The 27,363-nt window shown below is 37.9% G+C and overlaps 1 protein-coding gene across 1 annotated transcript in view; it reads right to left on the bottom strand.

The window, feature by feature from the left end:
* The window catches only part of HAPLN1 (hyaluronan and proteoglycan link protein 1), a 124,127-nt gene extending 97,009 nt beyond the window's left edge, over positions 1 to 27,118 (bottom strand). The window contains exon 1 of the mRNA XM_006870601.1: positions 26,796 to 27,118. The gene's annotated coding sequence lies outside the window, so the exon portion shown is untranslated. The remainder of the gene's footprint in view (positions 1 to 26,795) is intronic.
* Positions 27,119 to 27,363: the final 245 nt, after the last annotated feature.

The raw sequence follows: 27,363 nt of genomic DNA on the forward strand, positions 1-27,363 counted from the left end.
CCAGGGCATTATCCTGCAGTGCCACACAACACCAGCTTTAACTCTGGGCAAATGCTGCCATTTTGATCTCCTATGATTAATTGTGTTAAGTTGTTATATAGAGTCTAAGGAATACCTTTATCCTTGGTGTTATTGTTCAAAATACAGTTCAATTCTAGGCCTGAAGGGTGTCTATATGATCATAGAACTTAATATGAAGAACTTTTAAGAAAATTCAGAACTTTATTGGTGAGAAAAAGACCTGGAAAGTTGCACTGAGGAATTTTTTTTTTTTTTTCCTATCACAACAAAGCACCTGTTCATTCATCGAGGGCAGCAAGGGCTGACGTATAAGATTTTGTTTATAAAGCTTACCTCATCTACCCTGGAGCCTTAATCTTGCTTCTTCAGACTTCTTTTTGTTCCCAAGACTCAAATAACATTTAAAAAGAACATGATGTGTGTCCCTCAAAGATGTCTAAATCACAGTTTTGACGTGATATGAATTGAAGAGCAGAGGATTACTCAGGCAAAGGCTAGGGAGACGGAAATACTGCTTTCAAAAGTATGTATACCTGGATGTCAAAAAACAATAGCTTCCCATCTTGATAATTTTGTTTAATAATGGTTTCTATGATATTATAGTGATACTTTTTTACTGCTAAATTGCTCCTCAGAAAATACATCCTAATTTACACACCCACCATAGGCCAGGAAGACTTTGATTTACTTTTAGGAAAAATCCTATGGGCTATGTAGAGAGCTGCTGTACTGGTGACCAATCTTATTTAATCAAAGATTCATAAGCATTCCACAGAACGTTAAAGTTATTATGCCTGTATCCAAACTTCACAGGCGGTCAATGTATTTTTACTCTTTTGATGTGTACGTAGATCTCTCTCAGTTGCATATCAGGACTCAGATGAAGGAAGATGGTTTTATCATCTATTTTGCAACCTTGAATTTCTTGTACTGCTCGCTCATGCATAGATATTCAGGTTTGTAGGTTATGAAAACATCCTTGTACATAAATGAAACATTATTAATCTTTCAGTTTATTGTACTGTGGTGGCTTGCATGTTGCTGTGATGCTTGAAGCTATACCACAGGTATTTTAAATACCAGACTAGAATGGAGAGGTGGGCTACTTCTGAATGTTTGGCCACTGAAAACCTTCTGACTAGCAGTGGAAAAATTCTCAGATACCTCCAGAATATTGAATATTGAAACATTAATAAATAGCATCAGACTATTGTCAGATACAGTGATGGAAGATGAGCCCTGCAGGTTGGAAAACACTCAAAATATAACAAAGGATGAGCTGCCTTTTCAAGTTAGAGCGGACTGTGATGATATAAATAAAGTAAAGCTTTCAGGACCTTCATTTACTGATCAGACACAATTCACAATGAGAAGAAACAGCTGTAAACATCCATTAATAGTCGGAACATGGAATGTACAAAGTCTGAATATAGGAAAATCGGAAGTTGTCAAAATGAAATGGAATGCATAAAGATCAATATCCTAGGAATTAGTGAGTTGATATGGACTAATATTGGCCATTTTTATTTGAAAATTATATGGCATACTATGTGAGGAATCACAAAGTGAAGAGGAATGGAATCACATTAATCATTAAAGGAACATTGAAAACTCTAGCTTGAAGTATTATATAGTCTGTGATAGGATAATATCCATGTCTATAAGGAAAACAGTTAATATCACTATTCTTCAGATTTATGCATCACACCACTAAAGCCAATGATGATGAAATTGAAGAATTCTACAAAATTCTTCAGCTTGAAATTGATCAAACATACAATAATCAAGATGCATGTAATTACTGGTGATTAGAATGCAAAGCAAAAATCGGAAACAAATAAGAAGGAATGGTAGTTGAAAAATATGGCCTTGGTGAGAGAAATGATGCTAGAGATCACATGGAAGAATTTTCTAAGTCCAATGACTAATTCACTGCATACACCGTTTTTAAACAACATAAAAGGTGAGTGTGCACATGTACTTTACCAGATGGAATACACAGAAATCAAATTGACTACATCTGTGGGGAGAGACAGTGGAAAAGCTCCATATCATTAGCCAACATGAGCCAACATGGCAGATTTTTGGTATTGTTGTTGTTAGGTGCCATTGAGCCAGTACAGATGCATGCACAACAGAATGAAACACTGTCTGATGCTGCGCAAACCTCACAATATTTACCATGCTTGAGCCCATTGCAACTGCCACTGTGCCAATCCATCTCATTGGGGGTCTTCCTTTTTTTCTCCATCCACTTTATCAAATAGGATATCCTTCTCCAGGGACTGGTCCCTCCTGATAATATGTCAGAAGTATGAGAGAGGAAGCTTGGCCATCTTAGTTTTCAAGGAGCATTCTGGTTGTACTTCTCCCAACAAATCTTAAGCAGATCTTCCAAGATCTGCTTGTTATTTTGGCAGTCCATGGTACTATTAATATTTTCCTCCAGCACCATAACTCAAATGCATCAATTCTTTGGTCTTCCTTATTCACTGTTCAACTTTCACGTGCATATTAAATTACTGAAGATACCATAGCTTGGATCAGGTTCACCTTAGTCTTCAAACTTACATCTTTGCTCTTTAACACTTTAAAGAGGTTTTGTACAACAGATTTATCTAATGCAATACATTATTTGATTTCTTGACTGCTGTTTCCATGAGTGTTGATGGATGATCTGAGCAAAATGAAATGAAGCCTTTGACCACTTCAATCCTTTCTCCATTTATATGGATATTATTTACTAGTACTGTGGAATAGGCCATTAATTGCTCATATGCAAGTTCAGGCAGAACCTGAAAACATTTTTTTTAAATGTTTTATTGTGAATTATATGATAGTTTACACGTTTACATGAGAGAACTTTAGTTTTACATTCATTCCATCGTATATCATTTCATTGCCATGGTTCCAATCCCCTTCATGTATCATCAACCAACCAAAGAGTATATCCTAGAAACCCTCCCCCTACCCTCTCCCCACCCCTCACCCCCACCCCCAATCTTCGGCCCACAGGCCCTCTCCTTCTCTGGATCCAAAGTCCCCAGCCGCTTCATCACTCCACATCATCGTCTCTGTCTCCATCTCAGGAATCTCTGGTTCTCTGGGTAGGGTCCCACTCTTGGCTCTTCTCCATTGATGGTCCTAGAGACCTCTGCTCCTAGACTGGAGAAATAATTACTCCCTTCCTTGCTATAAAACATCTACCTGTGCACTTCCAACCCTCATAATCAGTCCTGATAACCATTATTCACTACAGTATCACGAGTTACCCATCTGTATTTCATTTAATCAGCTCCGCCTAGACAGATTGGATAGTACTCACTGGAGATTCTGCCTTCCTCCATGCCCCCTAGCTCTAGGTTCCCTCTTGAAAGCTTGTAAGCCAGTCACTTCTTGCCTTTGTAGTCCCTCCACTCCCCATTTGGGTATCCAATGTCCAAGTTGCCCATATCTGCCCACTCTCTGTGTGTGGAGGGGGTGGGAATGTTTCTTGCTGTAAGGATTTGTTCCTTCTTTTGAGTCACTGCATCCATAGGTATAGGTCAAGTTCATCAGATTGTATCAGCTCACTTTTTTTTTTTTTCCTCTTCTTTCTTCTCCTGGTTGAGCTCTGATGATCTAGTCATCTGGTCCAGGTCACGTGGGTACTATCTGCAAGTGTGGGTGTTCTTGTGCCCATGCCCTCTCTTCCCATCAGCCGGTAGCTCCACTCTCCACTCGAGTCCTCCGTGGCCACGCCACTAACTCTGGGCCCAAGAGTCCCCAGGTCTCCTCACACTGCTTGCCAAGCAGGTCCCGAACTGGGGTACTGAAGACGCATTGGGAGCATTGGCAAAGAACAAGGGTGCCTAGAATTGATGGAACACAAACTGAGATATTTTAACAAACTGATGCAGTGCTGGAGGCACTTACTCATCTAAGCTAAGAAATTTGGAAGACTGAAAATCTGGCTAACTGATTGAAAGAGATCCATATTTGTGCCCATTCCAAAGAGTGGTGACTTAACAGAATGTAGAAACATTGGACAATATCATTAATATCACATGCAAACAGAATTTTGCAAAAGATAATTAAAAAATGGTGTCAACAATACATTGACAGGGACCACGCCAAAGGTTCAAACTGGATTCAGATGAGGATTTAGAATGAGGAATATCATTGTTGACGTCAGATGATTCTTTACTGAAAGTAGAGACTACCAGACAGAAGTTTACTTGTAATTTACTGAGTACTCTATAATGTTTTCGACTGTGTGGACAGGCTATGGACAACATTGTGGAGAAAAAGCCCAGGAGGAACCAGTACCTAGACTAAGAGACAGTCATTTGAACAGAACAAGGGGACACTGAATGGTTTAAAACCAGGAAAGATGTGCTACAAGGTTGTATTCTTTCACCATACTTATTGAATCTGTATGCTGAGCAAATAATCTGAGATCCTGGATGCCACAAAGAAGAAGGTGTCATCAGGATGGTTGGAAGACTCATTAACAACCTGTGATATGCAGATGATACAAACTCACTCATGTGAATGTTGGACAATGATTCAGGAAGACATTAGAAGAATTGATGCATTTGAGTTATGGTGTTGGAAATGAATACTAAAAGTACCATGGACTGCCAGAAGAAAAAAACAAATTTTTGTTGAAAGAAGTATAGTGAGAGTGATCCTTTGAAGCCAAGAAAATGAGACTTCATCTCTCATACTTAGGGCATATTACCAGGAGCTACCAAGTCCTAGAGGAGGACATTATGTTTGAAAAAATAGAGGGTCATCCAAAAAGAGGAAGACCCCCAGCAAAATGGATTTGCACAGTGACAGTGACAATGGGCTCAAACATAGTAATGATGGTGGGGATGGTGCAGGACCAGGTAGTGTTTCATTCTGTTGTGACTTTACACAACAGGTTGCTGTGAATCAGAGCCGACTTGATGGCACTTAACAGCAACAATAACATAAGTTAAAAGTGCAAAACTAAGAAAAAAGTAATGTCTGATATTTTTAATATTAATTCAATCGTATTCAATAGTGTAATAGGCTCAGTATCATCAATTAAAATGTGCTCGGAGCACAGGAGCCTGGGTTGTGTACGTGGTTTGCTAACAGAAGGGTTGGTGGTTCCAATTCATTAGGGTTTCTGGAGAAGAAAAGTCCTGATGACTTGCTTCAGTAAAGATTTATGCAGTCAATGAAACCTTATGGAGAAGCTCTACTTTGTAATACATAGACCCCCATGAATTGGGGGCCAAGTGGATGGCAGTTAACAACAGCACCAACCACCACAGTAGAAGCACAATTAAAACTACACTTTTATTCTAACATTAAAATCAGAATACTAAATCTCTTGCTTTTAGTAGGTCAAAACAAATGCTTTATTTAAAAGTACATATCTAACACTATACTGTTAAAATCAAAATATTTTTGAATAACAGAGCATCACAAATAATACAGATGGCTCAGCCCTCTTCATACTCATCAGTTTGAGGTAATGGTTGCTGGACTTTTAAAATCCCTCACCATTCAGAAATTAGATGATTGTGAAAGTGTTAGAGATTTTTAAAAAACTCTCATCCTTAGTAGGGATATTTTCCCCCTGATGTGGGTCATGAAGGAACTGAGGGGAAGAATTCACAATAATGCAAATCAAGAATAATTACGCTTTATAACAATTACAGGAAATTGTCATTGTCTTTAAAAGTTTTTTGCTTGAGATCTTTAAACCATTTAGTTTTACCTTTTTAGCAGTTAATGCATTATCATTAATAACAATTATTAGACTAAACTAGATTTCAAATTTTGGTAAAATCTAACAGTTTTAAGATGAAGATATTCAGTGATGGAATAGTGCTTTTCTCATTCTGCTCTCTGAAGATTGATTTGAAATTATAACAATACATAATGAAATAAAGCCACTTTAAGAGTCTATATGATCAATGCCTTCTATCTACAAAATAAAGGTTTTCAATTCTGTGTTGACATTTATTTTCCATTTCTCTATGCACTAGCAATTTGTTTAACAAAAGAAGACCTTTTCTGTGATAAGGGCATTATCTTACTCATTTCAATAATTCTATTAGCACTATCAATCAAGAAGTTTACTTTCAAGTCATGTTATTGCAAATGAGGTTTTCCATTTGGTCTTAGCATTTCAGGGCTCAAAGTCTCTGCATGGACTATAAAGTTAATTTAAGAGTAATTGCAATTTTGTTTTGAAGTAAAAGAAATTCAGATGATCATCAACATTTGAAATGATGTGCCCAAATGACAAATTTTTACAGAACTAAATTGTACAACTACTTGTCACTTATTAACTGTCATGTTGTTGCGATGGTGTGCTGTTGAGTAAACTCCAACTCATAGGTTTTTTGAGAGTGGCTGGTGGTTTTGAACTATCGACCTTGTGATTAGCAGTTCAGTGCTTATCCTACAACACTACGTTATCATGGTATAATACAAAATCTATGATCCACTATTTTGTGCATTAACGACGTACACGTGGCAGTAACAATTGCTGTGATGTAAGGTGAGCATACTGCTGGCTGTGAAGTTTAAGGTGATGTGCCTGTCAATTTGGCTGGGCCTTGATTCTCAGTAGTTTAGCAGTTACGCAGTGATGTAATTTGACAGCTACTCCATGGTATATGTAGTCATCCTCCATGTTGTGATCTGATTTGGTCATCCTCCATTTTTGCAAAACAATGATTTTCACATAATGACCTGGTCTTTGGAAACGAACCATGCCAATAAGTGAGGAGCAGGTGTATCCATTTCCCAATCTCATAAACTAGATGGCTTAAAAAAAACACCACCACAGAAATGTACTCTCTCATAGTTTGGAAGACTAAAATCCAAAACCATGCAGGCAGGGCCATGGTCCCTTTGCAGACTCTAGGAGGGAATCCTTCCTTGACTTTTCATGTTTGGGAGCCTTGGGTATTATTTGACTTAAAGCAGTGTTATTCTAATATCCACCTACTTTCATTTCCATCTGTGTCTTGTCTTATAAGCACACTAGTCACCCTTGATTAGGGTCCATCCTAATACCTTATGACCTAAGCTTAACATGATGACACCTACAAAGAAAGACCCCCATTTCCAAATAAGGTCACATTGGTGAGTATGAAGGGTTAGGATTTCAACATATTATTTCTGGGGGCACAATTCAGTCCATAACAAAAATCATAATGTTGTGCATTTAGGAACAAATTTCCTACCTATGAACTTGGGAAGATTTTCAATATATTCCACATTACTTCATATGAATGGAAGTTAAAGGGAGATGCTTTCACACAATGCTAGGAAGAACTTTCTGGTAAGTTGTATAAATGTGAAATGAATTGCCCTTTGAAATACACAGTGGTTTCCACCACTGCAGGTTTTGAGTTAAAAATGGTCACAAGGGATTCTTGTGGTGGGTGGGATATGGAACATGTTAGAGTCCTTTGGACTCTATGATTCCAAATCAAACCATTCAGCCCAGCTCTGATGAAGATAAAGATGAATCAAACAATCTACTAACAAGGAGACAATAATTGGTGAAAGAGAGATATTTAACAATTAATTAGTCTAACATATAGAAAAGCATAATAAGTGATGGTTTTACAAATTAAATGTAAGAAAGAACTGAAAAAGACATGACTAATTCCAGCTAGTGGTACAGTATATGAAGCCGAGGAGCTCTGGTAGTGTAGTGGCTACGTATCAGGCTGCGAACCTCAGGGTAAGCCATTCGAAACTACCAGCTGTTCCGTGGGAGAAAGATGAGGCTTTCTGCTCCTGTAAAGACTTACAGCCTCAGAAAGCCTGTAGAGGGTTGCTATGAGTCAGAACCGACTCCACGGTATATAACAACAACATCAGATGAAGTGTTATATTAATGATTCTAGCACAAGCTGTGTTTCAGTGGCAGTGGTAAAATGGAAAGGGAATTCTGCATGGATTGTTGTTGTTGTTGTTATGTGCCGTGGAGTCGGTTCCGACTCATAGCAACCCTGCACAGGGTTTCCGAGGCTATAAATCTTTACGGGAGCAGACTGCCTCATCTTTCTCCCGTGGAACAGCTGGTAGTTTCGAACTGCTGACCTTGTGGTTCGCAGTCCAATTCGTAACCACTACGCTACCAGAGCTCCCTCTGCATGGATAATGCATGAGCAAAGATTTAAAGACACAGAATTTCACACATATTTGGGATGAGAAGATGGATATGCTGGAGATTTTCACTCTTGAATTCTTATGATAAATTTATATTTATTTTGGCTATCAAAGTATGGCTTTCAGTGCCTTAAGCAAATAATTTTTACATTTTGAAATATCTTGTATAAATCCGAAACTCTCCAATCATTATTTTTTGAATAAATCTGAAACTCTCCAATTGGAGATCATTATTTTTGTATATATCTGAAACTCTTCCAATCATTATTTTTGTATAAATCTGGAACTCTCCAATCATTATTTTTGTTTCCTTTTTGAAATTTAAAATAAAACTGTTGTTGTTGTTAAGTGCCCTCTAGTATATTCTAGGATTTCTGATGTGGCACTGTGGATCAGCACTGGACTGCAAACCACAAGGTCGGTAGTTCAAATCAACCAGCTGCTCCTCGGAAAACCAATACAGGATTGTTATGAGTTGGAACTGACCCCACAGCACTTAATAATAACAAGTAGGTTCTGACTTATAGCAGCTCTACATACAAAGACCAAAATATTGCCTAGCCACCCCACACACAATCATTCCCTACGTTTGAGTCCTGTGCAAATTCATCTCATTGAGGATCTTCTTCATTTTTGCTGATCCTCTACTTTACTAAACATGCAGTCCTTCTCCATGGATTGGTCCCTTCTGATGAAATATCCAAACTACATGAGAGGAAATCTTACCACCCATCCTCACTTCTCAACCACTTTTTTTTCCCATTGGCATAGAGACTATATTCCTCCCATTTTCTTTTGATGCTTCATGCATCATTCAAAATTTTGCCCATAGAATTCTTTGGTATTGCAAATGAGGTTTGGATTTTTTTCTTCAGTTCTTTCAGCTGTGGTGTTCTTCCCTTTTGGTTTTCTAAACTCCAGGGTTTTTTCGTGTTTCATTATAATATTTGACTTGTCTTTTTGAGTTGCCATTTGGAATTTTCTGTTCAGCTCCTTTACTCTCTCATTACTTCCATTCACTTTAGCTACTCTATAAAAAGCAAATTTCAGAGTCTCTTCTGACATCCACTTTAGTCTTTTCTGTCTCCTGTCTTTTAAATGACCTTTCACTTTCTTTATGGATGATGCTCTTGATGTCATCTCACAACTCATCTGGTTTTCTGTCATCGTTGTTCAATGCATCAAATCTGTTCTTGAGATGATCTCTAAATTCAGGTAGGATATACACTCTAGGTAATATCAGGATTCTCTTGATTTGTTATAATTTTCTTTAACTTCAACCTGAACTTGCATATGAGCACTAATGGCCGTGCTTTCTCTCTCCCTACCAGCACACCATCCCTAGTCAACCTATCATCTACCTCCACTAATCTCAACCCCTCCCTCCTCTTCACCCAGAATAAAAATCCTTCCCCCAGCAATGCCTCTCTCTCTCTCTTTTTTTTACGACCTCCAATAAAGCCTTACACGTGGGTGTTTGTGTTCCGGCTCATTCCATCTCATACTAAGTAGTGGTTCAAACCCACCAGCCACTCCTCAGAAGAAAGTTGAGGCAGTCTGCTTCCATAAAGATTTACAGTCTTGGAAACCCTGTGGGATGGTTCTACTCTGTCCTATAATTCAAATCCAAATCAATAGCAATAGATTTGGGATTTGGGGGTTTGTTTGTTTTATTCTATGATTAAAATCAACAATTAACATTACTAAAGATTTTGTACTTGGTTTGGCTGATGATACTGAGTTTCTCCATCATCTATCTTTCAACAGATATCTTCAGTTTCATTCTTGTCTATTACATTTGGTGAGGTCCATATATATAGTCACCATTTATGTTGGAAAAAAATGTATCTGCAATGAATAAGCTGTTGGTCTTTCAAAATTCTATCATGCTATTTTCAGCATTATTTCTATAACCAATGCTATATTTTCAAACTACCCATTCGTCTTCTTTGTTTCCACCTTTCACATTCCAATCACCAGTAATTATCCATATATCTTAATTGCATGTTTGATCAGCTTTACTCATAGATTCCTTCAATATTACAACTTGAGAAGTAAATGTTCTCCCCTTTTGGTTTTCTAACTCCAGGTCTTTGCAAATTTTACTATTTTATTTTGTCTTCTCAAGCTACCCTTTGAAATCTTCTGTTCAGGTTTTTAATTTCATCATTTTTTCCTTTTGCTTTAGTTTCAGGAGAAGCACTAGATTGCTAACCAACCACAATGTTGGTGGTTCAAATTCACCAGCAGTTTGTTGGAAACAGGGTTGCTAAGAGTCATGCCCAATTCGATGGCACGTAAGAACAATAACATTGGACTATTATCATTAAATCATATTCAGTGATTGGATTTTCATGAACATAAGATGAATTTTGTACATCGGAAACCCTGTACAGGGTCGCTATGGGTCAGAACTAACTCCACCGCACATAGCCACCACCACCAGTGTTAATATAAAATCTTGTAAACTAATAAAATAGGCTGCTGGTTCCATACAATAAGCACTGGACTGTGAACCACAGGTCCATGGTTCAAGCCTGACAGACGATCAGCAGGAGAAAGGTGAGATTTTTCTGCTCCCGTGAAGATTCAAAGCCTCGGAAACGCTATACAGAGTCACTATGGGTCGGAACCAACTCGATTAACTTAACAACAACAAACTAATAAAAACATATTATAAAAATAGAGGTCATCTTCACTTCTAAGGAGCATTCTGATTGTACTTTCTTTCAATACAGATTTGGTGTTTTTTTTGGCAGTGTATGCTATATTTACTATTTTTTCATGTTAAGCAATTCAAGGTATCAGTTCTTTGGTCTTCCTTGTTTATTGTCCAGTTATGTTGTTGCTAACTTACCCTAAAGCATATGCATATTTGTGTTTGCATACCACAGAAATGCAGCCAGAGTGGTCCTTGGAGGCCAGGATGGCCAAACTTCGACTCTCATACTTCGGATATATTGTCAGGAGAGATCAGTCACTGGAGAAGGATATAGTGTTTGGTAAGGTGGAGGGGTCAGAGAAAGAGAGGAAGAACCCCCAGAGAGATGGATTGGCAAAGTGGCAGCATCAATGGGTCCAAGTGTGGTAACAATTGTGAGGATGGCCCAGGATCCGACAGTGTTTCGTTCTGTTGTGCATAGGGTCGCTATGAATCGGTACTGACTCGATGGTACCTAACAACAACAATCACTGAGTTAGTCCGACTCATAGTGACCCTGTAATAGGGTTTCTGAGGTTTTAAATCTTCGCCGGAGCAGAAAGTTTTCATTTTTCTCCCGTAGAGCGACTGGTCGATTCTAACTACTGACCTTGTGGTCAGCAGCCCAGCTCATAATCTACTACAGTACTCGTTTGGTACTTGTTAAATGCTGTTGAGTCAGTTATGACTTATAGCGACCCCGTATAGGGTTTCTGAGGCGTGGCTGGTGAATTTGACCCGTCGATCTTGCGGTTCAAACTGACCTTGCAGTCCAGCGCATTATCCTACAGCACCACACTAGGCCACACTGGTGCTTATGTGTTGTGGATAGCCACCCTGTACAGGGTTTCCGAGGCTGTACATCTTTACGGGAGCAGAAAGCCTCATCTTTCTCTCGTGGAACAGGTGGTAGTTTTGAACTGCTGGCCTTGCGATTTGTAACCACTATGGTACCAGAGCTCTTTAGGCCACACTTCTTGTTATTGTTAAGTACCATGGAGTCGGTTCCAACTCATAGTGACCCTACACAGGGTTTACGAGGCTGTAAATCTTTACCGGAGCAGAACGCCTCACTAGCCAATTGAAAATGTAGTGGACTGAGTTAATTTAAGTAATATCTCAAAATGTCACAAGATGGCAGCATACCTACAATATAAAATACAGATATGAGGTGAAAATCATCCCTAACAGCCTGTACTTAAAATGTTTGAGAGTTTACACCTATTGTACGTATTTTTTCCTGAATGTATACTCTTTCATTTAAAAACTAATTATTTCTATGTCATCATTATGGCTAAATTGAAAAGCTGAAATTTTTAAAAATTAATTTTTAATATGTAAGTTACTTAAAATATTTTAGATGAAATAAAGACAAAAATCTTTATTTCAATCCACATCGTATGGTATTCTTAGGCCTACTCTTAGGACAACTATCAGTCTGTTTTGTTGTTTGTTGCCATGGAGTGGACTTACAGTCATGGTAACATTATAAAATGTTGTCCTGTCTCGTACCATCTCCATGGTCTCTTATCAGTGTCTGAGCGCATTGGTGAGGGCATATAAAACCAGAGCTAAAAATGTTCCAGAGATTCACATCTTAATTGAAGTATTTTACTTAGACAATTTTATTTATCTCACTTATTAGAATAGACTTAGGAGCTTTGTTGAATTTCAAAAAGGAAAAGTATTGAGAAATCTGAGGGAGGTTTTGCATGGCATACTGTAGTTACAGTTTGAGTCTAGGTGGTGGTAGGAAGGGATAGCGTTGCCAGATTTAGCAAATAAAAACTATACAACACCTAGTTAAATTGTTAATAAACAACAAATAGTGTGTGAGGATAAGTATACTAAAAGATATTCACTTATTTGATATTTATCTGAAATTCTAGTTTAAGAAGGCATCCTGTATTTTGTCTGGCAACTTTTTAGAAGAGGGAATTGGTGTGGGGCTATAGAATAAGCCTCAAGGTTAGCAGTTCAAGCCCATCAGCCACTTCTTAGAGATCCTATATAGGGTCTTTATGAGTTGGAACCAACTCAATGGCATTTAACAAGAGCAACTAGTAGGGGGTGGATAGGAGAGGATGGAGAACTGAAAAAAAAAAAAATTAAGCTATTGCACAAACCACAGAAATCCAAGATTATGGATTCTAAATCTGAACTAAGATTTAGAAGCCTTCAGCATCAAGGAACTAATTTTAAATGGACTATAACTAGGCTGCATTCTATAGCCAGCTCATTTACATGCTAAGGTAAACAATGTGGACTATGGTTAGTCAAGTACTCTGGTGAATTACCATCTATGCCACACATTGATGACTGACTTTTAAACAACAAAAGGCAACAACATATATTTAAAGTTCCCCAGTATTAGACAAAATTGAACAAATGACTACAATTCAGACATATTGGGGTCTTACCCAGCCTCAGGGTTATCATTATGAAAATCTCTATAGCATTAGGGATCGGAAATGGTATTTTGATCTTATTTAGTTCAACAAACATGTCTGGCATCCTCTATATGCAGAGGACTTATTAGTATTGTAAGTTATAAGGATTAATAAAACATTGATGGTGATGGTTGTGTGCCATGGAGTCAATGCTGACTCATAGTGACCCTTGTACAGAGTTCCCTAGGCTATAAATTTTTATGAGAACAGACAGCCTCATCTTTATCCCACAGAACACTTGTAGATTCAAACTGCTAACCCTTCTTGTTAGCAGGCCAGCTTGTAATCCACTAAACTACCAGTGCTCCTTGCTGCTATCCAATTCAGCGAACATTTATATCTGATAATATAAAGATCTAAATCAGGTATAAAGACGAGGGTGAGTAACAAATTATTGATGTAAAAATCATAGAATACTTTCTTAACCAACAATATGAAAATGTGAAGCTATTGCTTCTCAATATATCATCCATCTAAATTTATACATTTCTGAAGGCAGTGTGTCCATCTTTCTAACCCTTCCCCCAAAGAATTCTATACTCTTTCGTTTCCAAGAAATGGCAGTTTGGGCATCTGCAAAAGGATTAAAATAAGAGTCCTTTGAAATGTTCTTTAAATTTTGAGAAGAAAAAGAAGTCTGAAGGGGCAAAATCAGGGCTGTAGGGTAGACAACGTAATATGCCTCAGTGAAATTCTCATAGCACAGCCCTTGCCATCCTCAAAGAATGAACAGATGCATTATGTGATAGGGAAAAAATACCTCAGTGCAAATTTCCTGTCCTTTTGTTCACCAATACAGCTTTCAATTTTCTTTAAACCTCTTCCTAATAAGCCTCTGTGATTGTCCTGCATCCTTTGAGAAAATCGATCAAGATTACTCCTTTGGAATCCTAATAAGTCACCATAACCTTCTGATTTAGCCCTGCTGCCTTTAATTTAATTTGCAGATCCCTTTGGAAGCCACCGCTTTGATTGGACCTTTCTTTTTGTTGTTGTTGTTGAAGTCACCCCAAGGAGACAAAGATGAGTGCGGTACTGAGAGAATTTGTCTGCATCCAGCCATTCATCACACACAGAGACATATCTTAACATGCTTTTTTTTTTTTTTTTTTAAAGCTATACACATATGAACTAGAACTCTAGTAACAAATACTTTTTGACTTATTCTTGTCATAGAAAAATTCATTCTTGTCAAAATTTTCCTGTGTTCCTTTAGTGCTGGGTCAACTGCTTCTTTCTTTGTTTTTCCCTGGGGCAATCTCTTTCCCAATTGTATATGTTTCAAATGCATTTTTAATGCCATAAATGATATCTCTAGTCATCACTCCTCTCCTGGGCTTCAGATATGCTGAGAGGATCAAAATGAGATCAACATAAACCAAAATCCTAAGTTCTCACTTTTATGTTCAATTCTGACACTGACTGTAACATACAGTGCTTCCTTATGTCATCACAACCACCTGGAGCTAAGCCAGAGCTTACAAGTTAAAGGACACAACCCTCCAGACTCTCAAGTAGACCTAAGACTTCAGATGCCAGCAACAAAGCTTGGAAGTCCACGTGACACCTTCACATCGGATCTACTGGTTATAACTTCATGCTTTTCCTACTACTCCTTCAGAATACCAGCCATCAGTGATTCCCAACCCTTCTCATTTCTAACCTGTTTGCTCCCAGTCTTCTCTCTTGTTTGTTATGTCACTGAAGCAACTCATAGAACTCACAGAAAGTACTAGACTTATTATTACAATTTTATTGCAGTTAAAAAGTAAATAAAAAGATCCATAGGACAAGGCCTAGAAGGGTTCCCAACATGGAGTTTCTGTGTCTCAAAAAGGGACCCATTAAGCTCCACATGTGCCTAAAGTCGTTCACCAGCTAGGAAGCCAATGGAGTTTTTGCATCCATTTTGTAGTCATTATTGGGTCTCACCGCATAGTAATGTTTGACTGAATCATGCCATTCCCCGCTTCCTGAGGTAGCTGGTGTCAGGTCATGGTAGGATTTATCTGGTCATGCCAGCCCTCACTCATTAGCATAAGCCCTCAATTTTGGTCTAAAGGCCTAGATAATAGACACCTGAATTATTTAGGAAATTCTAAAGATTTTATGTTATCTCTCAAAGAACAAGGGACAAGACAGAACTTTGAGTAAAATCCAAATTTTGATTCCATGTATGAATATTCAACTCCCATGAATACTTCCAAAATAAGACTCATCATTTTCACCATAACCGATGTTTCTTCCTGTATTCCCAGTTTTAGTCAGTTGTGTTCCTCTTCATGTAATCATCGATCTTGAAAACGTTCACACTACCCTAGACTTCTCTCCAATCACTTTGTCATAAGTCAGTTCCTACATAAATCAAATACCTCTTTATTTTCTCTTAGTACCAAATAAAACAAACATAGACAGTGCTAAGTATGCTTTATCATAACTTATATATGTTGTAAGCTGGGGACTTCCTATAGACATTAGATTATTTCCACACTACTCCAATGGTTTCTTTACTGGTTTCCCACCTTCAGGCTTTCTTTCCTTACTTAAATGTAGAGGTTTATTAATTTTATTAATTAATTTTACAATAGCAATTATCATTTAAGTCTAAGAAATATTTATGGATTTTAAAACACTGATGCTATTGCTGTTGTTGTTAAGTGTCATCGGGCTGGTTCTGACCCACAGTGACCCTGTATAGGGTTTCCAAAGAGTGGCTGGTGAGCTTGAACTGCTTATTGTGGATCAAATCGACTTGTATTCTAGCACAATAACCCACAGTGCCACACCAGGACTTCAAAAACACTGATAGGTGAGAAGAAATGTGATAAAGAAAGACATGGAGCCATGGAATGGCCTAAACAACTTCAGAGAAAAAAAGTTGAGCTTCCAGACTAAGACAGACTAGGAAGAAGGAGAGACAGACTACTTCTTAATGTTTAGCCACTGGAAACTTAATCAATAGCAATGGAACTCTGTTAGACAGCACCAGAATATTGAATATTGAAACATGATAAAGAGCACCAGAATATTGTCAGATATTGTGGCAGCAGAAGATGAGCCCCTCAGGTTGAAAGGCACTCAAAATACAACTGAGCAAGAGCTGCCTCATTAAAGTAGAGTTGACCATGAAGACACGAACGGAGTAAGGCTTTCAGGACCTTCATTTGCTGATGAGGCATAACTCAAAATGAGGTGAAATAGCTTCAAAAAATAAGAAAACTCCCGATGAGATGGATTGGCATGGTGGCAGCAGCAATGGGGTCAAGTGTAATGATTGTGAGGTTGGCACAGAACTGGGCAGTGTTTCATTGTGTTGTGCATGAAGTCATTATGAGTTGGAATCTACTTGATAGCACCTAACAACATCAACAACATTGAGTGCCAGGCATTCATAACCACCAGCTAAGAAAATAATGTATGCCAATGATTCTGCTCTTTAAAGACACTGGAAATAATAGGAATAAGGGTAGGAAACGAACTCTCTAAATCAGGGTCAGAAATGTTAGCAATTAAAAAAGTGGTGAGCATGTTTTTATAATATTACATTGCTTTCCTACAGGAACATGAAACTATGTTGGCTTAATCAGAGATGTATTATAATAATAATAATAAATAAATATTGTTGTTGTTTATGTTGTTTATGTCAAGTTGGTTCTGACTCATAGAGATCCTGCATGGGTTTCCAAGGAGTGACTGACTACCTGGTGAGTTTGAACAGTTGACCTTGTGGTTCAAACTGACTTTGCAGTCCAGTGCATTATTCCACAGTGCCATATATATGTATGCGTATATATATATAGCTCTCTATATATACATATATATGTCGTTGCTGTAAAGTGCCGTAGAGTCAGTTTTGACTCATCGTAACCCTGTGTATAGGGTTTCCAAGGAGTAGCTAAGGAGCTCTGGTAGCATAGTGGTTACGAATCAGACTGCTAATCTCACAGTTAGCAGTTCGAAACTACCAGTTGTTCTGCAAGAGAAAGACTAGGCTTTCTGCTCCCGTAAAGATTTACGGCCTCAGAAACCCTGTATAAGGTCACTATGAGTCGGAACCGGCTCCATGGCATATAACAACAACAACAAGGAGTAGCTTGTGGTTCAAAGTTCTGTAGTGCCACACTGCCAGATAGATAGATAGATAGTCCTGGTGTGGTGTTGTGGGTTAATTCGCCAGACTTGCAAAGGTGTTTGAACTGCAAGGTCGGCGGTTCAAGCTCACCAACTGTTACTCAGAAACCCTATACAGGGTCAGTATGGGTTGGAACCTATGGCACTTAACAATATATATCTCTATGTATCTATGTATCTATCTACCTATAGATAGGTAGATAGATATAGCAGGTGGTGGGGTGCTGTAGCATCAGCACTGTACTGCTAACCACAAAGTAGGTGGTTCAAATTTACCAGTCACTCTTTGGAAACTATACAAGGTTGCTATGAATCAGAACTGACTCATTCAAATTAGTAAACTAATTTGAAATACACAATAAAGCATTGCTGTTGCAATGCTGGGTGTCCCTGGCTGTTGCAAAGGACTGACTTTCACAGCTGGTTTGGATTCCAAACAAAGAAAACCCCATGAAGTACAGTTCTACTCTTAAACAGTAGGGGTCACTATGAATTGGCATTAACTCCAAGACAATGGGTTTGTAATTTTGATCATTATGCTATATGTTAATTAAACGTAAGATGGCTAGGGATTTAAACAAATAACTTTGATTAGTGTTACTTTCATAAAACCAAAGCAAAAAAAAAAAAAAAATTGTTATTTATCCAGTATTTCAAATCACCACCAATGTCCACATTTCTCTGAAATCAATTACAGCTGAGCCTGATCAATTTGTTTTTCAAACCCATCTCCTAAATACCCAGGATTTTACCAACATCATTTCTCCCCTGCCTTTGCCCCTCAAAAGCTGATAAGTTTGAATGCTCTTCAGTTGTTCTTTTCTATGCTTCAGGTTTCTCTCAGTCGTGCATTATAGTGCCAACCCTCTTGTCTCTAGACAGAGGAGTATACACAGCTTCTTATATTCTATTATTTTATGCTATTATAATATCCTGAAGATCCAGGTCTATGGGGAAAAAGCAGTAAGAACCCATCTGTTTGGTCTCAGAACTCCTCACAGTGAAAGGGCTGAAAGTAGAAGACTTATGATATGCATAAGGGAAGCATACCAATTGAATTCCTAGTGTGGCACTATAAGATTAGCACTGAACAACGAACCGTAAGGTCAGCAGTTCAAACCCACCAGCTGCTCCTCAGAAACCCTATACAGGGTCGCTATGAGTCAGAACCAACTCGAAGGTACATAACAACAACAAATGTTGAAACTATGAGACAAAGACACCTTTTTAAAATTCAAGAGATTCAAAAAGTTCATGGAAATTTTAATTTTTTTTTAAAAAGTCCACTTTTGAAGTTCCCTGTATATGCTCAATGACTTAGCTCTAATTAATTTCATAGAAATTTAGACATCAGTGCTGATTTTAAATATTGAAGAAATAACTGGGAAAAAAGAAAAGCCTTAAGGGAATTCTTCTCTTTTACCCAGGTGTGGCTCTGTTGCATAAGCACTGGACTGCAAAGTTGGTTTGAACTGCAAGGTTGGCTGTTCAAACTCACAAGTCCTCCTGGGGAACCCTATACAGCTTCGCTATGAGTTGATTCCACGCATAGGGTTTCCGAGGAGTAGCTGGTCGGTTTGAACGCTGACATTTGGGTAGCAATCCAGTGCTTATCTTACAGCAACACACCAGGATTCCTAGGAGACCATAGAGGACTAAATCAGATATAATCATACCCTGAGGTATAAGGGTGGAAAAGCTTGTAAATGTTTTAAATTCTTTTTTTCAGAAAGCAAAACAATTACTCTGAAGAGATAAAAGATCTGAAATGTAAATACATTGAGTGAAACTCATTCACACTAAAGTGTAATCAGTCATTGTGAGAAGGATGTTCAGGGGTGAAGGGTGAGAGCCCTGAGGAGTTTCAGTTTTATTGAGTTTCCATTTATTAAGGGAAGTGGGAAGGCAGGGTAAGTGCTATTGAAGGAGACTCAGGAGACTACAAAGGTCAACTTCACCTACCTGGTAAATTCCACTAGTGATTCATGATGTGTGCCCGTTTGTTTCCTCTACTAGCTTGTGAACTGCTTAAGTGCAATGACTCTGCACCATCTAGCACAGTAAGGAGCTCTAGTAGTGTAGTGGTTATGAATCGGGCTGCGAACCTTAAGGTCAGCAGTTCTAAACTACCAGCTGTTCGGTGGGAGAAAGACGAGGCTTTCTGCTCCCATAAACATTTACAGCCTTGGAAACCCCATACAAGGTCTTTATGAGTCAGTTCCGACTCCATGGCTCATAACCACCACCACCACCTAGCACAGTGTTGTTGTTAAGTGCTGTTGAGTCAGTTCTGACTCATTAGCAACCCTGTTGAGCCACCCTGTAGTGCTTATCCTTTGATGCCACACCAGTACCTGGTGCAAATGGTTAGCATTAAATCATTCTTGTTCAATGTGAATTTTAGTGGCCAACTGATGAACAGCGACTGTGTGCAAAGGAAAATTTCCTTTTCCTGTTCGTCCACGTAAGATTATTGGAACTCTTGCCCTTCTTGGTTTTTGAAGTATCAAAGCTGCCCTCTCTGTGCCCACACCACCAATAAATGAGCTCTGTCCATCCAGCTTGGAGATGGTTGCTATTGTTAAGTGTTGTGGAGTTGGAGCGGCTGGTGGGTTTGAACAGCCACTTTGGGTTTCAAACAGATCTTGTGGTCTAGTGTGTATCTGACAGAGCCACACCAGGACTCCTAGGGAATAGATGTTGTTGTTAAGTGTCTTAGAGTCAGTTCTGAGTCACACTGACTCTGTATAGGGTTTCTGAGGAGTGGCTGGTGAGTTTGAACCACTGACCTTGCAGTTTAGTGTTTATCCTACAGCTCCATATCAGAACTCTGAGGTTATATGTCAATAAATGCATAAAAGACTTGTGTCAAGCATAAAAAATATACTACAGTAGGTTAGAATTTCTGAGAGGATTGTTGTTGTTGTTGTTCAGCTGGTGAGCTTGAACTGCCGACGTTGTGATTCAAAGCGACCTTGCAGTCCAGTGCATTAGCCCACAGCACCATAGCTGGAGTCCTCTGAGAGGATAGTAGAATGGAAATTTAAGTTCAAGGAGAAAAGGGAAATTCCCTTTGATCAAGAGCTTTCCCATGTAGTTTTTTTGTTGTGGTGGTTAAGTGTGTAAAGGTGGTTCTGACTCATAGCGACCCTGTATAGGATTCCCAAGGAGTGGCAGGTAGGTTTGAACAGCTGACCTCATGGTTCGCAATCCACTGTTCATCCTACAGCGCCACACCAAGAGTCTGATAATAAGTAGGCAAGAGAAAATTATTTTAAAATATGCATGCTCAAAATGCACTTATTAAAACCATGAGATTAGTCCCTTTTGGTGGTTATTCAAGGTGTGCATCAGGACCTTGCAATATTTTAGGTTCATTTTCATCAGAATTATTTTTTAGAATAGATTTTCATGGCATACATAGTGCTAACATGATATCTGGCAAATAGTAGATACTCAATAAATTTTTGTTGGTATACAAATGGATAAGCAAACTAGGTGACCCCTTAAAATTCAACTTCAGAGTGTCTAAATGAGAAAAATTCACACAATATGAATGAAACTTAAACAAGACATTATCCATTAAACTTTGCAGAAGTTTTAAGATACCCAAATTTATCAAAAAATAATTTGAAAATTATTAGTATCAGTGACTTATTATTGTTGTTGTCAAGTGTCATGTGCTATCGAATTGGTTCCGACTCCGCGACCCTGTATAGGATTTAGTAAGCAATCAAGTAAATTGTGTTCCCTTTGAATAAAGAGCTTCAGTAAATGTTCTAAGTCATTTATTTATTTTTTACTCTGCTAATAACCTCAGCTCAAGTGTCACTTCGTTAATCTATAAAACAAAGAACAGAAACTCAAGTCAGTGAAGCAACATTTGATATATGTAACAAAACTCTTTAATATCAACAATCCTCTTCCATGTTTCTATTACTGGGAGAAGCTGTCAAGTGGAATTACTACAATAATTTCATGATGTTATGTTTACTTGTGCTTTATTGATTATGCTGTGTGGATTATAGCAAACTATGGATAATACAGTGAAGAATGGGTATTCCAGAACATTTAAACATGCTCATTAAAAATCTGTACATAGACCAAGAAGCAGTTGTTTGAACAAAACAAGGGGCAATTGTTTGACTAGAACAAGGGAATGTTTTTAAATCAGGAAAGGGTGTGCCAGAGTTATATAATTTCACCAAACTTTTTCAGTCCTGATATGGTGCTGCAGGTTAATGTGCTGGACTGCAGGATAAGTTTGAACCACAAAGTTGGTGGGTCAAGCTCACCAGCCATTCCTTGGAAACCCTATGCAGGATCGCGATGAGTCAGAACTGACTCTACGGCACTTAACAACAACAGCAACATTCAATGTATACGATAAACAAATAATCCAAGAAGCTGGATTATATGAAGAAGAAAGTGATATCAGGATTTGAGAAGTCATTAATAACCTTCAATATGATATGAAGATGATAAAGCCTTGCTTACTGGAAACAAAGAAGACTTCAAATATTTATTGATGAAGATCAAAGACTACCACCTTCAATATAGATTGCGCCTCAATGTAAAGAAAAAAATAATTCTTAACAACTGGACCAACAAATAACATCATGATAAATAAAGAAGAGACTGAAGCTGTCAAAAACTTCATTTTGTTTGGATCCACAATCAGCACTCATGGAAGCAGAAATCAAGAAACCACATAACTTGGTGCATTAGGCAAATCTGCTATAAAAGATCTCTTTGAAGTGTTCAAGAGCAAAGATGTCATTTTGAGGACCAAGGTGCACCTGACTCAGGTCAATGGAAAATATGCACATGGAAGTTGTACAATGAATAAGGAAAACTGTAGAAAAATCAATGCATTTGAATTACGGGGTTGCAGAAGAATATTGAAAGTACTATGAACTTCCAGAAGAACAAACATACCTGTCTTGGCAGAAGTACAGCCAGAAGGCTTCTTGAGGATGGTGAGACTTTACCTCTAGAACTTTGAACCAGTGTCTGGAGAAGGACATCATGCTTGGTAAAGTTGAGGGTCAATGGAAGAGAGGAAAACTACCAAGGTGATGAACTGGCACATTGGCAACAACAATGAGCTCAAACATAACAATGATGGTGAGGATGGTGCAGAACTGGGCAGTGTTTCGGTCTGTTGCGCATTGGTTTGTTATCAGTTGGAAGCAACAAGAAGGCACCTAACAGCAACAGAACCTTGAAACATTTTATATTGCGATCTAATTTTCAGAACTTGTCTTGATTAATACAGATTAGCTAAGATTGTTGTCATTTAGTCACACAGCTTGCTATGAGTAAAAACTGGAGTAATAATTCATATATCTCCCAGAAAAAAAAATTTTTTTCAAAACTTCCAGTGCAGTATTCAGATGCATTTATCTTCTGTGATAACCTAATGGTTCTTTCAAATGGTTGTCTTCCAAGCAAGTGTTCTTGTTTAAAATTTTCTATTTTGTCACTTTACTGTGAGGAAGGTTCCTGTACTGTGAGGAAGGTTCCTGATCCAAGAATACATATGAACAATAGGGGTAGATGATGATGTTCTTCATGCTAATTATTAGTCAGTCTAGGGAGACCAGTATTTAGTGAAATACTCCTTACTAAACCAGTTTCCACCAATTCAACTACTCATGGCAACTCCCTGTATGTCAGAGTCAAAATGTGCTCCGTAGGAATTTTAATGATTGAATTTTTGAAAGTAAATAGCTAGGCCTTTCTGGAGGCACCACTGAATGAACTTATATCACCAACATTTTTATTAGCAGGCAAACACCAGAAGCAGTCTTTTGTACTATCCTTTTCCACTTAATAATAAAAAAAAATCTAAAGTATATATAATAATATGTGCTAATATCTATTTGGAGTCCTTGTGTAGTGCTATGGGTTAATGAGTCAGACTGCAAAGTCATTTGAACTGCCAGGTCGGTAGTTCAAGAGCACCAGCTGCTCCTTGGAAACCCTATACAGGGTCACTATGGGTCAGAATCGACTGAGGGCACTTAACATCTATTTGCTAACCTTTAAAGCTAATAATTATTTACCCATTTAAAATCAATAACAATACACTCTACAAAACTTAATTTCTATTTCAGAAACAGTGATTCAAGATGGCCAAACTTCCACCATCCTTCCTTGAACTATATTGACACATCACTAAAAAAATGTGAGGTGTGTATTTATAAAACTGTATCCTCATGGAAGCAGAAAGCAGATTTTAAACCACATAACTCAAGAGTAAACAGAATTAAAATGCATTGAGTTTTAATTAAACCTATATACATTTTGATGTTTAAATGATATGGCAGTCACTTTTTGCATATTCTACTCAGAGTACCTACTACAATGCCTGGCATATAATTGTAGTTGTTGTTAAGTGCTGTCAAGTCAGTTTTTACCCAGGGTTTCTGAGAAGCAGCTGATGAGCTTGAACTGCCTACCTTCCTGCTTAAACCAACTTTGTAGTCTAGAGCATTAACTCGCAGCGCCACACTAGGACTTCGGCATATAATTGTTGTTGTTAAGTACGGTGGAGTGGATTCCGGTTTCCAACTAACAACTGGTGAGCTTGAACCACCAACCTTGCAGTTCAAACGACTTTGCAGTCTGACGCATTAGCTTACAGTGCCACATGAATTTGTCACCAGCCACTTCTTAAAAATTCTGAGCCTTTCATTCTATTGGCATTTTTTGAACTACAGTTCAAAAAATGCCAATAGAATGAAAGGCTCAGAATTTTTAAGAAGTGGCTGGTGACAAAGTCTTCTTTGATTTGTCCACTAGGTGGCAAACAGGGACCATGCTTCATGTATTAAACAGCCACAAACCCTCCCATTCATAGAGTAAATAAAGAACTGCATTATTAATTTATACCATCGCGTCTTCCACTCTACACCTAATATTTGTTTAACCAGCTGTTTCCTCTAATCCTCCTTAAACATTATTGATTAAAACCCTAAGCATACTCAGGACCTCACCCCTCCCCAAGTACATTTTGATAATATATAGACTAAGTCCTTTGGTCATTAATAACGGAAGTAGGGTGTCAAAAAAGTAATTATAAGCAATAGAAGATCATCATATGAAAGGGATATTCAAATTTACTTTGCAGTTTGTTGGAATTTTAATGGGAGGAATACCATTATCTTAAAAGTGGAATATAGAATATAAAGCATGCATGGTGGTCTTGGTGGTCTTGTGCCACTGAGTAGGTTCTGACTCATAGCAATCCTGTATAGGGTTTCCATGGTTGTAAATCTTTATGAGAGCAGAACACCTCATCTTTCTCCCTCGAAGCAGCTGGTAGATTCGAACTGCTGACCTTGAGGTTAGCAGCCCCACTTGTAATCCTCTATGCTACCAGGTTTCCTTAAAGCATGCATAGGCAAAAGGGAATGAAAAGAAACTATTTTCTGAAGAAGGCAGTTATTTTCTGAATATGACTCTTGTTCATCTTTAAGTTCTACCTTAAGATTCTAAAAACTTCTTCAACTGCTCAAAAAATACCCATATTCCACACCCAAGAGTCTAAAAGACAGGTCTGTTTAGTAGACCTTTTACTCATAAAGTATCTTCTACATACTCAGCGTATTTATTCTGGATGTGTTACTTGCTCCCAAAGGAAGTACAAGGAAGTGAAACCACTAGGGACATAATGAATTGATTCTTCTCTGTGAAAAGTCTCTTCAGTACTTCTAAATTACAGTGTCAGTCGTTCCTCTGAGAGACAGGACTTTGCTGAAAATAAATGGTTCATTTTATAAGAACATGGCTTTCCTCTCTTTTTTGTCCTTCATAGAAAACCCAAATCTAATGCATACTCCTGTAAGTAGTACTAATCCACAATCCCACTGTGGACCAGTAATTCCATAATGTTGGCTTTCTCTTGCTCATTTAATTAGCTTCAAGCAAAGTTACTTCTTTTTACCTAGTTTTCTTATTTTTAAGCTGATTCCAATTTAGTGAATAAATCACCAAAGTATGTAAACTCATTCTTTCACTCAAATAATCAAATTATTAGGAACAGATAGTACAACACTGACTAGAGAACTTTAATAGCGCAATGGTTCTTTGGCATGCATTCTATTTTCCTGAATGAAAGGATATACCTGCTTTTACTTGAACAATTAGAACTACAGTTAAGAACTGGTGTGAGGATTATAAACTATTACACTGTAAATTATCCAAAAAATAACTTTTGGTAGAGAATCTTGGTAGAAGAATATTCTCATTCTATAATGCCACTAAAATGCTAAAATCACTGGAGTGTGCATAAAATCGCTGTGAATTTAGTATACTGAAATAATCAAATCGAATTGGTTATCAGAAACCACATTTGTAATGAATAAATATTATATTTCACTTACAAATTAATTTTCAGGCTTCATTTCTTAAGAACCTCTAGTTTCCCAAAAGCCAGTCATCAGTATGTTTGATTTTATGACATCACATTGGAACACGTACAGGAACACTTTTCACCCTAAAAATCCCCAAATGTACTGACCACTTGTGTATTTTTCCAGTGATAAATGAAAATAAAACAACTTACTTTCAAAATAATAAACCATGTTATTTTGAACACAACAATCATATTCAAAGAAAGAAAATAAGTTCATCTAAACTCAAAAGAGTTCAGGTTTGCTTTTGATGGTAAATAGTTTTGACATAGAAATAATTCCTTTAAGCCATGTTTAAAAGTATTCTTAACTATGACTCTCAACAAATTGTCAACACAAGAACATTATCCATCAACATCATTTTGTATAGAGGTTCACCATGCTCCTATGGCGTTGATTTTGTAACTAGTTGGACCAACAATGGTAATATCTAACGGGTATTATCTATGATGACAGTAACTTTTTTCCACATAAGACTATATATGTCCTAAAAGAAAATCATAAATATGGAATGGACATTCCCATTCCTCAGCTCAGCCTTCTGACTATACTATTCTTTCTTTCTTTTTTTTTAAATATAAGGCATTATGAAAATGCTTGCTGAAAAATACAGATGGAAAAGTCACCACTTGGAAACTTGGAAGCTACCAGATTGATAGTCACACTAGCAAATAACCAGGATACTAAAGTTAATAGTTATTACAAATTTAGACTGAACCTACTTATTTCAATGCAGTATTTTATTTGATAAAAATGAACCTTAACAATTAAAAGGAAAATGTTATATTACACCCAAGTAAAAATTGTAGAAAATGTAAAAATATATACATAAATCATGATGTGTACATATTGGTTTCTGAAATCTTGATGGCATCAAAGATTGACCCAAAGAGGAAAACAAAATTATGGAAGTTTTACCTTGTCCTGAAATCCAGAAGATTAGATGCTCTCAAGTCCTGCTGATGTTGGAACCTGGAGATCAAGTGAAGCTAGAGCTCTTTCCCTCACCTTAAGTTTGTCTCTGGGAGAGTGTGAATGCGCATGTGTTGTGTGTGTGTGTGTGTGTGTGTGTGTGTGTGTGTGTGTCCGTGTGCGCGCGGGCGCGTAGAATGTCTCTTTGTGGCTCTGGATGGCAGAGGTCCTGATCCTAGGAAGAAGGAGGTACTTTCTCACTAAGAGCAGAAGAAAAGCAAAGCGTCACCAGGAAAGTTCTCCTACCAGATCCCCTAATTACAGCCTAACGTGCACTTCATGCAAACTTCAAGGAGGAAGGGAGGGGCAGCACTGTGCCCAGACCTTGTAAAACAGCAACCTCTTAGATGACTTTCCTCTCTGCTCAGATCCCTAAGTGTCCTGCTCGATGGTTCAGGAAAAGCGGCAGCTGCAACCACAGCCCTCCACCCACACCACACCTCTTGCACCCTCACCATCCCTAAATCAGTCCAGAGTGGGTGGAGAAAGGGGTTCAGTGAGATGACTGTGAAAC

Source organism: Chrysochloris asiatica, unplaced genomic scaffold (genome assembly GCF_000296735.1).
Source record: "Chrysochloris asiatica unplaced genomic scaffold, ChrAsi1.0 scaffold00145, whole genome shotgun sequence".
Lineage (NCBI taxonomy): Eukaryota > Metazoa > Chordata > Mammalia > Afrosoricida > Chrysochloridae > Chrysochloris > Chrysochloris asiatica.